Source organism: Oncorhynchus masou, unplaced genomic scaffold (assembly GCF_036934945.1).
Source record: "Oncorhynchus masou masou isolate Uvic2021 unplaced genomic scaffold, UVic_Omas_1.1 unplaced_scaffold_591, whole genome shotgun sequence".
Taxonomy (NCBI): Eukaryota; Metazoa; Chordata; class Actinopteri; order Salmoniformes; family Salmonidae; genus Oncorhynchus; species Oncorhynchus masou.
Window position 1 is genome coordinate 144,953 of NW_027012332.1, and position 14,469 is coordinate 159,421.

Here is a 14,469-nt window from a genome sequence, read left to right on the forward strand (position 1 = left end):
TGCAGCCTGTTGATAGCATATAATGTACCTCTGTGCAGCCTGTTGATAGCATATAATGTGTATCTGCACTCCCTGTAACATCTTCAAGTGTACTATAATTAAAACAACAGCTGAATCTGATAGTAACAATACACAAATGTACCGTAAGGTGGCGTAGGCATACCATACTATTATTACCAATCTACTGCAACCCTGTCGCTAGCCAATCTACTACAACCCTGTCACTGGCCAATCTACTACAACCCTGTCACTGGCCAATCTACTACAACCCTGTCGCTGGCCAATCTACTACAACCCTGTCGCTGGCCAATCTACTACAACCCTGTTGCTGGCCAATCTACTACAACCCTGTCACTGGCCAATCTACTACAACCCTGTCGCTGGCCAATCTACTACAACCCTGTCGCTGGCCAATCTACTACAACCCTGTCGCTGGCCAATCTACTGGCCAATCTACTACAACCCTGTCGCTGGCCAATCTACTACAACCCTGTCGCTGGCCAATCTACTGGCCAATCTACTACAACCATGTCGCTGGCCAATCTACTACAACCCTGTCGCTGGCCAATCTACTGGCCAATCTACTACAACCATGTCGCTGGCCAATCTACTACAACCCTGTCGCTGGCCAATCTACTATAACCCTGTCGCTGGCCAATCTACTGGCCAATCTACTACAACCCTGTCGCTGGCCAATCTACTGGCCAATCTACTGCAACCCCGTCGCTGGCCAATCTACTACAACCCTGTCGCTGGCCAATCTACTGGCCAATCTACTACAACCCTGTCGCTGGCCAATCTACTGGCCAATCTACTACAACCCTGTCGCTGGCCAATCTACTGGCCAATCTACTACAACCCTGTCGCTGGCCAATCTACTGGCCAATCTACTACAACCCTGTCGCTGGCCAATCTACTCCAACCCCGTCGCTGGCCAATCTACTGGCCAATCTACTACAACCCTGTCGCTGGCCAATCTACTGGCCAATCTACTACAACCCTGTCGCTGGCCAATCCACTGGCCAATCTACTGCAACCCCGTCGCTGGCCAATCTACTGGCCAATCTACTACAACCCCGTCGCTGGCCAATCTACTGGCCAATCTAATGCAACCCCGTCGCTGGCCAATCTACTGGCCAATCTACTGCAACACCGTCGCTGGCCAATCTACTGGCCAATCTACTGCAACACCGTCGCTGGCCAATCTACTGGCCAATCTACTGCTACACCGTCGCTGGCCAATCTACTGGCCAATCTACTGCAACCCTGTTGCTGGCCAATCTACTACAACCCTGTTTCTGGCCTCTATCATTGTGCTCTATGCCCCAAAAGGTATTTCAAATCAATTCAAATTTTATTGGTTACATACACACATTTAGCAGACGTTTTTGCAGGTGTAGCAAAATGCTTGTAACCTTTATTTGTGTGCGACTGATTGAATTTTCCAGAGCCCTGTGTCTCCACTGTAACTAGTACCGCTGTTTAGGGTTGCAAATTTACAGTAACTTTCCTCAAATTCCCAGGTTTTCCAGAAATCCCGATAGGGAGATTCATGTTATCTGATAAGCAGAAAATCCAGGAATCTTCAAACAGTGATTTCTGGGAAACCTGGGAATTTGGGGAAAGTCATCAGATTTACACCAATGTAATGTAGCAGCTCTAACCACTATTACTGCACTGTAACCATGTGAACAATAAATAAGCTGAAGGAGAAGGAATGTCATGCTGTCTGTCTGTCTGTAGATGTTCGTCAGCGTCTGTAGTAAGCCTATTCACGGTCGTATCTGGACTATCATTAAACGTGAAGACTGTATACTATCAAATCAATTCTCTAGCTTTAATTAGCACATGATTAAACTAATCATGTAAACATTAATTAACTAGGAAGTTGGGGCACCACGGGAAAATGTTTCGAATTATAATTTCCAGAACAGAACTCAATTAGGTCTTCCATTAATGATTATTAATTGTTACCGGATCAGATTTCATTACCTTGGAAATCTGCACGAACCCTAGTTTCATTAACGAATCAGCAATATACAAATTGGCTTAATTATTTATTTACTAACTAACTACATAATCACAAATAATTACATAACAAACAAACAGTAGATATTGCTTACTAACACGATACAAAGAAAAAGTCCCTAGTGGACCAACCCGATATGATGGCTTGGTAGACAAAGGAAAGGGGTGGGGACTGAGAAAGAGCAGGAAAGACAACATGGATTCACTACTTTGCACATGAGCGGCCGCTCATTCTGGAAGAAATTGCAATTGCAATGCACATATTGTGGTAAACCAGTGGGGTGTTGGGTTGAGCGTGCAGAGATTGTCACAGACACATGGCGGTTTTAGATTTTGTACCTTGTCAGCGCGGAGATTTGAACTTACAACCTTTCGGTTACTAGTCCAATGCTCTAACCACCAGGCTACCCTGTCATGCCAACACCAACCATAGAATTAGAATAGTCATCCTGTTTATCTGAGTCCAACAGTTCACCCAAATGTTTTTGATCTACACTGACTATACAAAACATTAAGAACACCTGCTCTTTCAAATTCAAATCCAATTTTATTGGTCACATAGACGTGTTCAGCAGATGTTATTTGCGGGTGTAGCGAAATGCTTGTGTTTCGATCTCTGACAGTGCAGTAATATCTAACAAGTAATATCTAACAATTTCACAACATATTCAAATCTAAGTAAAGGAATGGAATTAAGACTATATGGATGAGCAATGTCAGAGCACCATAGACTAAGATACAGTAGAATATAATACAGTATATACATATGAGATGAGTAATGCAAAATATGTAAACATTATTAAAGTGACCAGTGATCTGTGCTGTTTCCTGAAGTCCACGATCATCTCCTTAGTTTTGTTGACATTGAGTGTGAGGTTATTTTCCTGACACCACACTCCGAGGGCCCTCACCTCCTCCCTGTAGGCCGTCTCGTCACTGTTGGTAATCAAACCTACTACTGTAGTGTCGTCTGCAAACTTGGTGATTGAGTTAGCGGCGTGCGTTGCCACGCAGTCATGGGTGAACAGGGAGTACAGGAGGGGGCTGAGCACGCACCCCTGTGGGGCCCCAGGGTTGAGGGTCAGCGAAGTGGAGGTGTTGTTTCCTACCTTCACCACCTGGGGGCGACCCGTCAGGAAGTCCAAGACCCAGTTGCACAGGGTGGGGTTCAGACCCAGGGCCACAAACTTAATGATGACTTTGGAGGGTACTATGGTTGTTGAATGCTGAGCTGTCGTCGATGAACAGCATTCTTAAGTAGGTATTCCCTTTGTCCAGGTGGGATAGGGCAGTGTGATGGTGAATCCTCTGTGGATCTATTGGGGCGGTAAGGAAATTGGAGTGGGTCTAGGGTATCAGGTAGGGTGGAGGTGATATGATCCTTGACTAGACTCTCAAAGCATTTCATGACGACAGCAGTGAGTGATGGTCATTTAGTTCAGTTCCTATGCCTTCTTGGGTACATACACAATGGTGGCCATCTTGAAGCATGTGGGGACAGCAGACTGAGACAGGGAGAGATGTTGAAGCATGTGGGGACAGCAGACAGACAGGGAGAGATGTTGAAGGATGTGGGGACAGCAGACTGAGACAGGGAGAGATGTTGAAGGATGTGGGGACAGCAGACTGAGACAGGGAGAGATGTTGAAGGATGTGGGGACAGCAGACTGAGACAGGGAGAGATGTTGAAGGATGTGTGGACAGCAGACTGAGACAGGGAGAGATGTTGAAGGATGTGGGGACAGCAGACAGACAGGGAGAGATGTTGAAGGATGTGGGGACAGCAGACTGAGACAGGGAGAGATGTTGAAGGATGTGTGGACAGCAGACTGAGACAGGGAGAGATGTTGAAGGATGTGGGGACAGCAGACTGACAGGGAGAGATGTTGAAGGATGTGGGGACAGCAGACTGAGACAGGGAGAGATGTTGAAGGATGTGGGGACAGCAGACTGAGACAGGGAGAGATGTTGAAGGATGTGTGGACAGCAGACTGAGACAGGGAGAGATGTTGAAGGATGTGGGGACAGCAGACAGACAGGGAGAGATGTTGAAGGATGTGGGGACAGCAGACTGAGACAGGGAGAGATGTTGAAGGATGTGGGGACAGCAGACTGACAGGGAGAGATGTTGAAGGATGTGGGGACAGCAGACTGAGACAGGGAGAGATGTTGAAGCATGTGGGGACAGCAGACTGAGACAGGGAGAGATGTTGAAGGATGTGTGGACAGCAGACTGAGACAGGGAGAGATGTTGAAGGATGTGGGGACAGCAGACAGACAGGGAGAGATGTTGAAGGATATGGGGACAGCAGACAGACAGGGAGAGATGTTGAAGGATATGGGGACAGCAGACAGACAGGGAGAGATGTTGAAGCATGTGGGGACAACAGACAGACAGGGAGAGATGTTGAAGGATGTGTGGACAGCAGACAGACAGGGAGAGATGTTGAAGGATGTGTGGACAGAAGACTGAGACAGGGAGAGATGTTGAAGGATGTGTGGACAGAAGACTGAGACAGGGAGAGATGTTGAAGGATGTGGGGACAGCAGACTGAGACAGGGAGAGATGTTGAAGGATGTGTGGGCAGCAGACTGAGACAGGGAGAGATGTTGAAGGATGTGGGGACAGCAGACTGAGACAGGGAGAGATGTTGAAGGATGTGTGGACAGCAGACTGAGACAGGGAGAGATGTTGAAGGATGTGGGGACAGCAGACTGAGACAGGGAGAGATGTTGAAGGATGTGTGGACAGAAGACTGAGACAGGGAGAGATGTTGAAGGATGTGGGGACAGCAGACTGAGACAGGGAAAGATGTTGAAGGATGTGGACAGCAGACAGACAGGGAGAGATGTTGAAGGATGTGGGGACAGCAGACTGAGACAGGGAGAGATGCTGAAGGATGTGTGGACAGCAGACTGAGACAGGGAGAGATGTTGAAGGATATGGGGACAGCAGACAGACAGGGAGAGATGCTGAAGCATGTGGGGACAGCAGACTGAGACAGGGAGAGATGTTGAAGGATGTGGGGACAGCAGACTGAGACAGGGAGAGATGTTGAAGGTTGTGGGGACAGCAGACTGAGACAGGGAGAGATGTTGAAGGATGTGGGGACAGCAGACTGAGACAGGGAGAGATGTTGAAGGATGTGTGGACAGCAGACTGAGACAGGGAGAGATGTTGAAGGATGTGGGGACAGCAGACTGAGACAGGGAGAGATGTTGAAGGATGTGTGGACAGCAGACTGAGACAGGGAGAGATGCTGAAGGATGTGTGGACAGCAGACAGAGACAGGGAGAGATGTTGAAGGATGTGGGGACAGCAGACTGAGACAGGGAGAGATGTTGAAGGATGTGGGGACAGCAGACTGAGACAGGGAGAGATGTTGAAGGATGTGGGGACAATAGACTAAGACAGGGAGAGATGTTGAAGCATGTGGGGACAGCAGACTGAGACAGGGAGAGATGTTGAAGGATGTGGGGACAGCAGACTGAGACAGGGAGAGATGTTGAAGCATGTGGGGACAGCAGACTGAGACAGGGAGAGATGTTGAAGGATGTGTGGACAGCAGACTGAGACAGGGAGAGATGTTGAAGCATGTGGGGACAACAGACAGACAGGGAGAGATGTTGAAGGATGTGGGGACAGCAGACAGACAGGGAGAGATGTTGAAGGATGTGTGGACAGAAGACTGAGACAGGGAGAGATGTTGAAGGATGTGGGGACAGCAGACTGAGACAGGGAGAGATGTTGAAGGATGTGGGGACAGCAGACTGAGACAGGGAGAGATGTTGAAGGATGTGGGGACAGCAGACTGAGACAGGGAGAGATGTTGAAGCATGTGGGGACAGCACACTGAGACAGGGAGAGATGTTGAAGGATGTGGGGACAGCAGACAGACAGGGAGAGATGTTGAAGGATGTGGGGACAGCAGACTGAGACTAGGAGAGATGCTGAAGGATGTGGGGACAGCAGACTGAGACAGGGAGAGATGTTGAAGGTTGTGGGGACAGCAGACTGAGACAGGGAGAGATGTTGAAGGATGTGGGGACAGCAGACTGAGACAGGGAGAGATGTTGAAGGATGTGTGGACAGCAGACTGAGACAGGGAGAGATGTTGAAGGATGTGGGGACAGCAGACTGAGACAGGGAGAGATGTTGAAGCATGTGTGGACAGCAGACTGAGACAGGGAAAGATGTTGAAGGATGTGTGGACAGCAGACAGACAGGGAGAGATGTTGAAGGATGTGGGGACAGCAGACTGAGACAGGGAGAGATGCTGAAGGATGTGTGGACAGCAGACTGAGACAGGGAGAGATGTTGAAGGATATGGGGACAGCAGACAGACAGGGAGAGATGCTGAAGCATGTGGGGACAGCAGACTGAGACAGGGAGAGATGTTGAAGGATGTGGGGACAGCAGACTGAGACAGGGAGAGATGTTGAAGGTTGTGGGGACAGCAGACTGAGACAGGGAGAGATGTTGAAGGATGTGGGGACAGCAGACTGAGACAGGGAGAGATGTTGAAGGATGTGTGGACAGCAGACTGAGACAGGGAGAGATGTTGAAGGATGTGGGGACAGCAGACTGAGACAGGGAGAGATGTTGAAGGATGTGTGGACAGCAGACTGAGACAGGGAGAGATGCTGAAGGATGTGTGGACAGCAGACAGAGACAGGGAGAGATGTTGAAGGATGTGGGGACAGCAGACTGAGACAGGGAGAGATGTTGAAGGATGTGGGGACAGCAGACTGAGACAGGGAGAGATGTTGAAGGATGTGGGGACAATAGACTAAGACAGGGAGAGATGTTGAAGCATGTGGGGACAGCAGACTGAGACAGGGAGAGATGTTGAAGGATGTGGGGACAGCAGACTGAGACAGGGAGAGATGTTGAAGCATGTGGGGACAGCAGACTGAGACAGGGAGAGATGTTGAAGGATGTGTGGACAGCAGACTGAGACAGGGAGAGATGTTGAAGCATGTGGGGACAACAGACAGACAGGGAGAGATGTTGAAGGATGTGGGGACAGCAGACAGACAGGGAGAGATGTTGAAGGATGTGTGGACAGAAGACTGAGACAGGGAGAGATGTTGAAGGATGTGGGGACAGCAGACTGAGACAGGGAGAGATGTTGAAGGATGTGGGGACAGCAGACTGAGACAGGGAGAGATGTTGAAGGATGTGGGGACAGCAGACTGAGACAGGGAGAGATGTTGAAGCATGTGGGGACAGCACACTGAGACAGGGAGAGATGTTGAAGGATGTGGGGACAGCAGACAGACAGGGAGAGATGTTGAAGGATGTGGGGACAGCAGACTGAGACTAGGAGAGATGCTGAAGGATGTGGGGACAGCAGACAGACAGGGAGAGATGTTGAAGCATGTGTGGACAGCAGACTGAGACAGGGAGAGATGTTGAAGGATGTGGGGACAGCAGACTGAGACAGAGAGAGATGTTGAAGCATGTGGGGACAGCAGACTGAGACAGGGAGAGATGTTGAAGCATGTGTGGACAGCAGACAGACAGGGAGAGATGTTGAAGGATGTGGGGACAGCAGACAGACAGGGAGAGATGTTGAAGGATGTGGGGACAGCAGACAGACAGGGAGAGATGTTGAAGCATGTGGGGACAGCAGACTGAGACAGGGAGAGATGCTGAAGGATGTGGGGACAGCAGACAGACAGGGAGAGATGTTGAAGGATGTGGGGACAGCAGACAGACAGGGAGAGATGTTGAAGGATATGGGGACAGCAGACTGAGACAGGGAGAGATGTTGAAGCATGTGTGGACAGCAGACAGACAGGGAGAGATGTTGAAGGATGTGGGGACAGCAGACAGACAGGGAGAGATGTTGAAGGATGTGGGGACAGCAGACTGAGACAGGGAGAGATGTTGAAGGATGTGGGGACAGCAGACTGAGACAGGGAGAGATGTTGAAGCATGTGGGGACAGCAGACAGACAGGGAGAGATGTTGAAGGATGTGGGGACAGCAGACTGAGCCAGGGAGAGATGTTGAAGGATGTGGGGACAGCAGACAGACAGGGAGAGATGTTGAAGCATGTGGGGACAGCAGACTGAGACAGGGAGAGATGTTGAAGGATGTGGGGACAGCAGACAGACAGGGAGAGATGTTGAAGGATGTGGGGACAGCAGACTGAGACAGGGAGAGATGTTGAAGGATGTGTGGACAGCAGACTGAGACAGGGAGAGATGTTGAAGGATGTGGGGACAGCAGACTGAGACAGGGAGAGATGTTGAAGGATGTGGGGACAGCAGACAGACAGGGAGAGATGTTGAAGGATGTGGGGACAGCAGACAGACAGGGAGAGATGTTGAAGGATGTGGGGACAGCAGACAGACAGGGAGAGATGTTGAAGGATGTGGGGACAGCAGACTGAGACAGGGAGAGATGTTGAAGGATGTGTGGACAGCAGACTGAGACAGGGAGAGATGCTGAAGCATGTGGGGACAGCAGACTGAGACAGGGAGAGATGTTGAAGGATGTGGGGACAGCAGACTGAGACAGGGAGAGATGTTGAAGGATGTGGGGACAGCAGACTGAGACAGGGAGAGATGTTGAAGGATGTGGGGACAGCAGACTGAGACAGGGAGAGATGTTGAAGGATGTGGGGACAGCAGACTGAGCCAGGGAGAGATGTTGAAGGATGTGGGGACAGCAGACAGACAGGGAGAGATGTTGAAGGATGTGGGGACAGCAGACTGAGACAGGGAGAGATGTTGAAGCATGTGGGGACAGCAGACTGAGACAGGGAGAGATGTTGAAGGATGTGGGGACAGCAGACAGACAGGGAGAGATGTTGAAGCATGTGGGGACAGCAGACAGACAGGGAGAGATGTTGAAGGATGTGGGGACAGCAGACAGACAGGGAGAGATGTTGAAGGATGTGGGGACAGCAGACTGAGACAGGGAGAGATGTTGAAGGATGTGGGGACAGCAGACAGAGACAGGGAGAGATGTTGAAGCATGTGTGGACAGCAGACTGAGACAGGGAGAGATGTTGAAGGATGTGGGGACAGCAGACAGACAGGGAGAGATGTTGAAGGATGTGTGGACAGCAGACTGAGACAGGAGAGATGTTGAAGGATGTGTGGACAGCAGACAGACAGGGAGAGATGTTGAAGCATGTGGGGACAGCAGACAGACAGGGAGAGATGTTGAAGGATGTGTGGACAGCAGACTGAGACAGGGAGAGATGTTGAAGGATGTGGGGACAGCAGACTGAGACAGGGAGAGATGTTGAAGGATGTGTGGACAGCAGACTGAGACAGGGAGAGATGTTGAAGGATGTGGGGACAGCAGACTGAGACAGGGAGAGATGTTGAAGGATGTGTGGACAGAAGACTGAGACAGGGAGAGATGTTGAAGCATGTGTGGACAGCAGACTGAGACAGGGAAAGATGTTGAAGGATGTGTGGACAGCAGACAGACAGGGAGAGATGTTGAAGGATGTGGGGACAGCAGACTGAGACAGGGAGAGATGCTGAAGGATGTGTGGACAGCAGACTGAGACAGGGAGAGATGTTGAAGGATATGGGGACAGCAGACAGACAGGGAGAGATGCTGAAGCATGTGGGGACAGCAGACTGAGACAGGGAGAGATGTTGAAGGATGTGGGGACAGCAGACTGAGACAGGGAGAGATGTTGAAGGTTGTGGGGACAGCAGACTGAGACAGGGAGAGATGTTGAAGGATGTGGGGACAGCAGACTGAGACAGGGAGAGATGTTGAAGGATGTGTGGACAGCAGACTGAGACAGGGAGAGATGTTGAAGGATGTGGGGACAGCAGACTGAGACAGGGAGAGATGTTGAAGGATGTGTGGACAGCAGACTGAGACAGGGAGAGATGCTGAGGATGGACAGCAGACAGAGACAGGGAGAGATGTTGAAGGATGTGGGGACAGCAGACTGAGACAGGGAGAGATGTTGAAGGATGTGGGGACAGCAGACTGAGACAGGGAGAGATGTTGAAGGATGTGGGGACAGCAGACTGAGACAGGGAGAGATGTTGAAGCATGTGGGGACAGCAGACTGAGACAGGGAGAGATGTTGAAGGATGTGGGGACAGCAGACTGAGACAGGGAGAGATGTTGAAGCATGTGGGGACAGCAGACTGAGACAGGGAGAGATGTTGAAGGATGTGTGGACAGCAGACTGAGACAGGGAGAGATGTTGAAGGATGTGGGGACAGCAGACTGAGACAGGGAGAGATGTTGAAGGATGTGGGGACAGCAGACAGACAGGGAGAGATGTTGAAGGATGTGGGGACAGAAGACTGAGACAGGGAGAGATGTTGAAGGATGTGGGGACAGCAGACAGACAGGGAGAGATGTTGAAGGATGTGGGGACAGCAGACTGAGACAGGGAGAGATGTTGAAGGATGTGGGGACAGCAGACTGAGACAGGGAGAGATGTTGAAGCATGTGGGGACAGCACACTGAGACAGGGAGAGATGTTGAAGGATGTGGGGACAGCAGACAGACAGGGAGAGATGTTGAAGGATGTGGGGACAGCAGACTGAGACTAGGAGAGATGCTGAAGGATGTGGGGACAGCAGACAGACAGGGAGAGATGTTGAAGCATGTGTGGACAGCAGACTGAGACAGGGAGAGATGTTGAAGGATGTGGGGACAGCAGACTGAGACAGAGAGAGATGTTGAAGCATGTGGGGACAGCAGACTGAGACAGGGAGAGATGTTGAAGCATGTGTGGACAGCAGACAGACAGGGAGAGATGTTGAAGGATGTGGGGACAGCAGACAGACAGGGAGAGATGTTGAAGAATGTGGGGACAGCAGACAGACAGGGAGAGATGTTGAAGCATGTGGGGACAGCAGACTGAGACAGGAGAGATGCTGAAGGATGTGGGGACAGCAGACAGACAGGGGAGATGTTGAAGGATGTGGGGACAGCAGACAGACAGGGAGAGATGTTGAAGGATATGGGGACAGCAGACTGAGACAGGGAGAGATGTTGAAGCATGTGTGGACAGCAGACAGACAGGGAGAGATGTTGAAGGATGTGGGGACAGCAGACAGACAGGGAGAGATGTTGAAGGATGTGGGGACAGCAGACTGAGACAGGGAGAGATGTTGAAGGATGTGGGGACAGCAGACTGAGACAGGGAGAGATGTTGAAGCATGTGGGGACAGCAGACAGACAGGGAGAGATGTTGAAGGATGTGGGGACAGCAGACTGAGCCAGGGAGAGATGTTGAAGGATGTGGGGACAGCAGACAGACAGGGAGAGATGTTGAAGCATGTGGGGACAGCAAGAGATGGGGACAGCAGACAGACAGGGAGAGATGTTGAAGGATGTGGGGACAGCAGACTGAGACAGGGAGAGATGTTGAAGGATGTGGGGACAGACAGACAGGGAGAGATGTTGAAGGATGTGGGGACAGCAGACTGAGACAGGGAGAGATGTTGAAGGATGTGGGGACAGCAGACTGAGACAGGGAGAGATGTTGAAGGATGTGGGGACAGCAGACTGAGACAGGGGAGATGTTGAAGGATGTGGGGACAGCAGACAGACAGGGAGAGATGTTGAAGGATGTGGGGACAGCAGACTGAGACAGGGAGAGATGTTGAAGGATGTGGGGACAGCAGACTGAGACAGGGAGAGATGCTGAAGGATGTGGGGACAGCAGACAGGGAGAGATGTTGAGACAGGGAGAGATGTTGAAGGATGTGGGACAGCAGACTGAGACAGGGAGAGATGTTGAAGGATGTGGGGACAGCAGACTGAGACAGGGAGAGATGTTGAAGGATGTGGGGACAGGGAGAGATGTTGAAGGATGTGGGGACAGCAGAGGGAGAGATGTTGAAGGATGTGGGGACAGCAGACTGAGACAGGGAGAGATGTTGAAGCATGTGGGGACAGCAGACTGAGACAGGGAGAGATGTTGAAGGATGTGGGGACAGCAGACAGACAGGGAGAGATGTTGAAGCATGTGGGGACAGCAGACAGACAGGGAGAGATGTTGAAGGATGTGGGGACAGCAGACAGACAGGGAGAGATGTTGAAGGATGTGGGGACAGCAGACTGAGACAGGGAGAGATGTTGAAGGATGTGGGGACAGCAGACAGAGACAGGGAGAGATGTTGAAGCATGTGTGGACAGCAGACTGAGACAGGGAGAGATGTTGAAGGATGTGGGGACAGCAGACAGACAGGGAGAGATGTTGAAGGATGTGTGGACAGCAGACTGAGACAGGGAGAGATGTTGAAGGATGTGTGGACAGCAGACAGACAGGGAGAGATGTTGAAGCATGTGGGGACAGCAGACAGACAGGGAGAGATGTTGAAGGATGTGGGGACAGCAGACTGAGACAGGGAGAGATGTTGAAGGATGTGGGGACAGCAGACTGAGACAGGGAGAGATGTTGAAGCATGTGTGGACAGCAGACTGAGACAGGGAGAGATGTTGAAGGATGTGTGGACAGCAGACTGAGACAGGGAGAGATGTTGAAGGATGTGGGGACAGCAGACAGACAGGGAGAGATGTTGAAGGATGTGGGGACAGCAGACTGAGACTAGGAGAGATGTTGAAGGATGTGGGGACAGCAGACTGAGACTAGGAGAGATGTTGAAGGATGTGGGGACAGCAGACAGACAGGGAGAGATGTTGAAGGATGTGGGGACAGCAGACAGACAGGGAGAGATGTTGAAGGATGTGGGGACAGCAGACTGAGACAGGGAGAGATGTTGAAGGATGTGGGGACAGCAGACTGAGACAGGGAGAGATGTTGAAGGATGTGGGGACAGCAGACTGAGACAGGGGAGATGTTGAAGGATGTGGGGACAGCAGACTGAGACAGGGAGAGATGTTGAAGGATGTGGGGACAGCAGACTGAGACAGGGAGAGATGTTGAAGGATGTGGGGACAGCAGACAGACAGGGAGAGATGTTGAAGGATGTGGGGACAGCAGACTGAGACAGGGAGAGATGTTGAAGGATGTGGGGACAGCAGACTGAGACAGGGAGAGATGTTGAAGGATGTGGGGACAGCAGACAGACAGGGAGAGATGTTGAAGGATGTGGGGACAGCAGACTGAGACAGGGAGAGATGTTGAAGGATGTGGGGACAGCAGACTGAGACAGGGAGAGATGTTGAAGGATGTGTGGACAGCAGACAGACAGGGAGAGATGTTGAAGGATGTGGGGACAGCAGACTGAGACAGGGAGAGATGTTGAAGGATGTGGGGACAGCAGACTGAGACAGGGAGAGATGTTGAAGGATGTGGGGACAGCAGACTGAGACAGGAAGAGATGTTGAAGCATGTGGGGACAGCAGACTGAGACAGGGAGAGATGTTGAAGGATGTGGGGACAGCAGACAGACAGGGAGAGATGCTGAAGGATGTGGGGACAGCAGACTGAGACAGGGAAAGATGTTGAAGGATGTGTGGACAGCAGACAGACAGGGAGAGATGTTGAAGGATGTGTGGACAGCAGACTGAGACAGGGAGAGATGCTGAAGGATGTGGGGACAGCAGACTGAGACAGGGAGAGATGTTGAAGGATGTGGGGACAGCAGACTGAGACAGGGAGAGATGTTGAAGCATGTGGGGACAGCAGACTGAGACAGGGAGAGATGTTGAAGCATGTGTGGACAGCAGACAGACAGGGAGAGATGTTGAAGGATGTGGGGACAGCAGACAGACAGGGAGAGATGTTGAAGGATGTGTGGACAGCAGACTGAGACAGGGAGAGATGTTGAAGGATGTGTGGACAGCAGACAGACAGGGAGAGATGTTGAAGCATGTGGGGACAGCAGACTGAGACAGGGAGAGATGTTGAAGGATGTGTGGACAGCAGACTGAGACAGGGAGAGATGTTGAAGGATGTGGGGACAGCAGACTGAGACAGGGAGAGATGCTGAAGGATGTGGGGACAGCAGACTGAGACAGGGAGAGATGTTGAAGGATGTGTGGACAGCAGACTGAGACAGGGAGAGATGTTGAAGGATGTGGGGACAGCAGACTGAGACAGGGAGAGATGTTGAAGCATGTGGGGACAGCAGACTGAGACAGGGAGAGATGTTGAAGGATGTGGGGACAGCAGACTGAGACAGGGAGAGATGCTGAAGGATGTGGGGACAGCAGACTGAGACAGGGAGAGATGTTGAAGCATGTGGGGACAGCAGACTGAGACAGGGAGAGATGTTGAAGGATGTGGGGACAGCAGACTGAGACAGGGAGAGATGTTGAAGGATGTGTGGACAGCAGACTGAGACAGGGAGAGATGTTGAAGGATGTGTGGACAGCAGACTGAGACAGGGAGAGATGTTGAAGGATGTGTGGACAGCAGACTGAGACAGGGAGAGATGTTGAAGGATGTGGGGACAGCAGACTGAGACAGGGAGAGATGTTGAAGCATGTGGGGACAGCAGACTGAGACAGGGAGAGATGTTGAAGGAT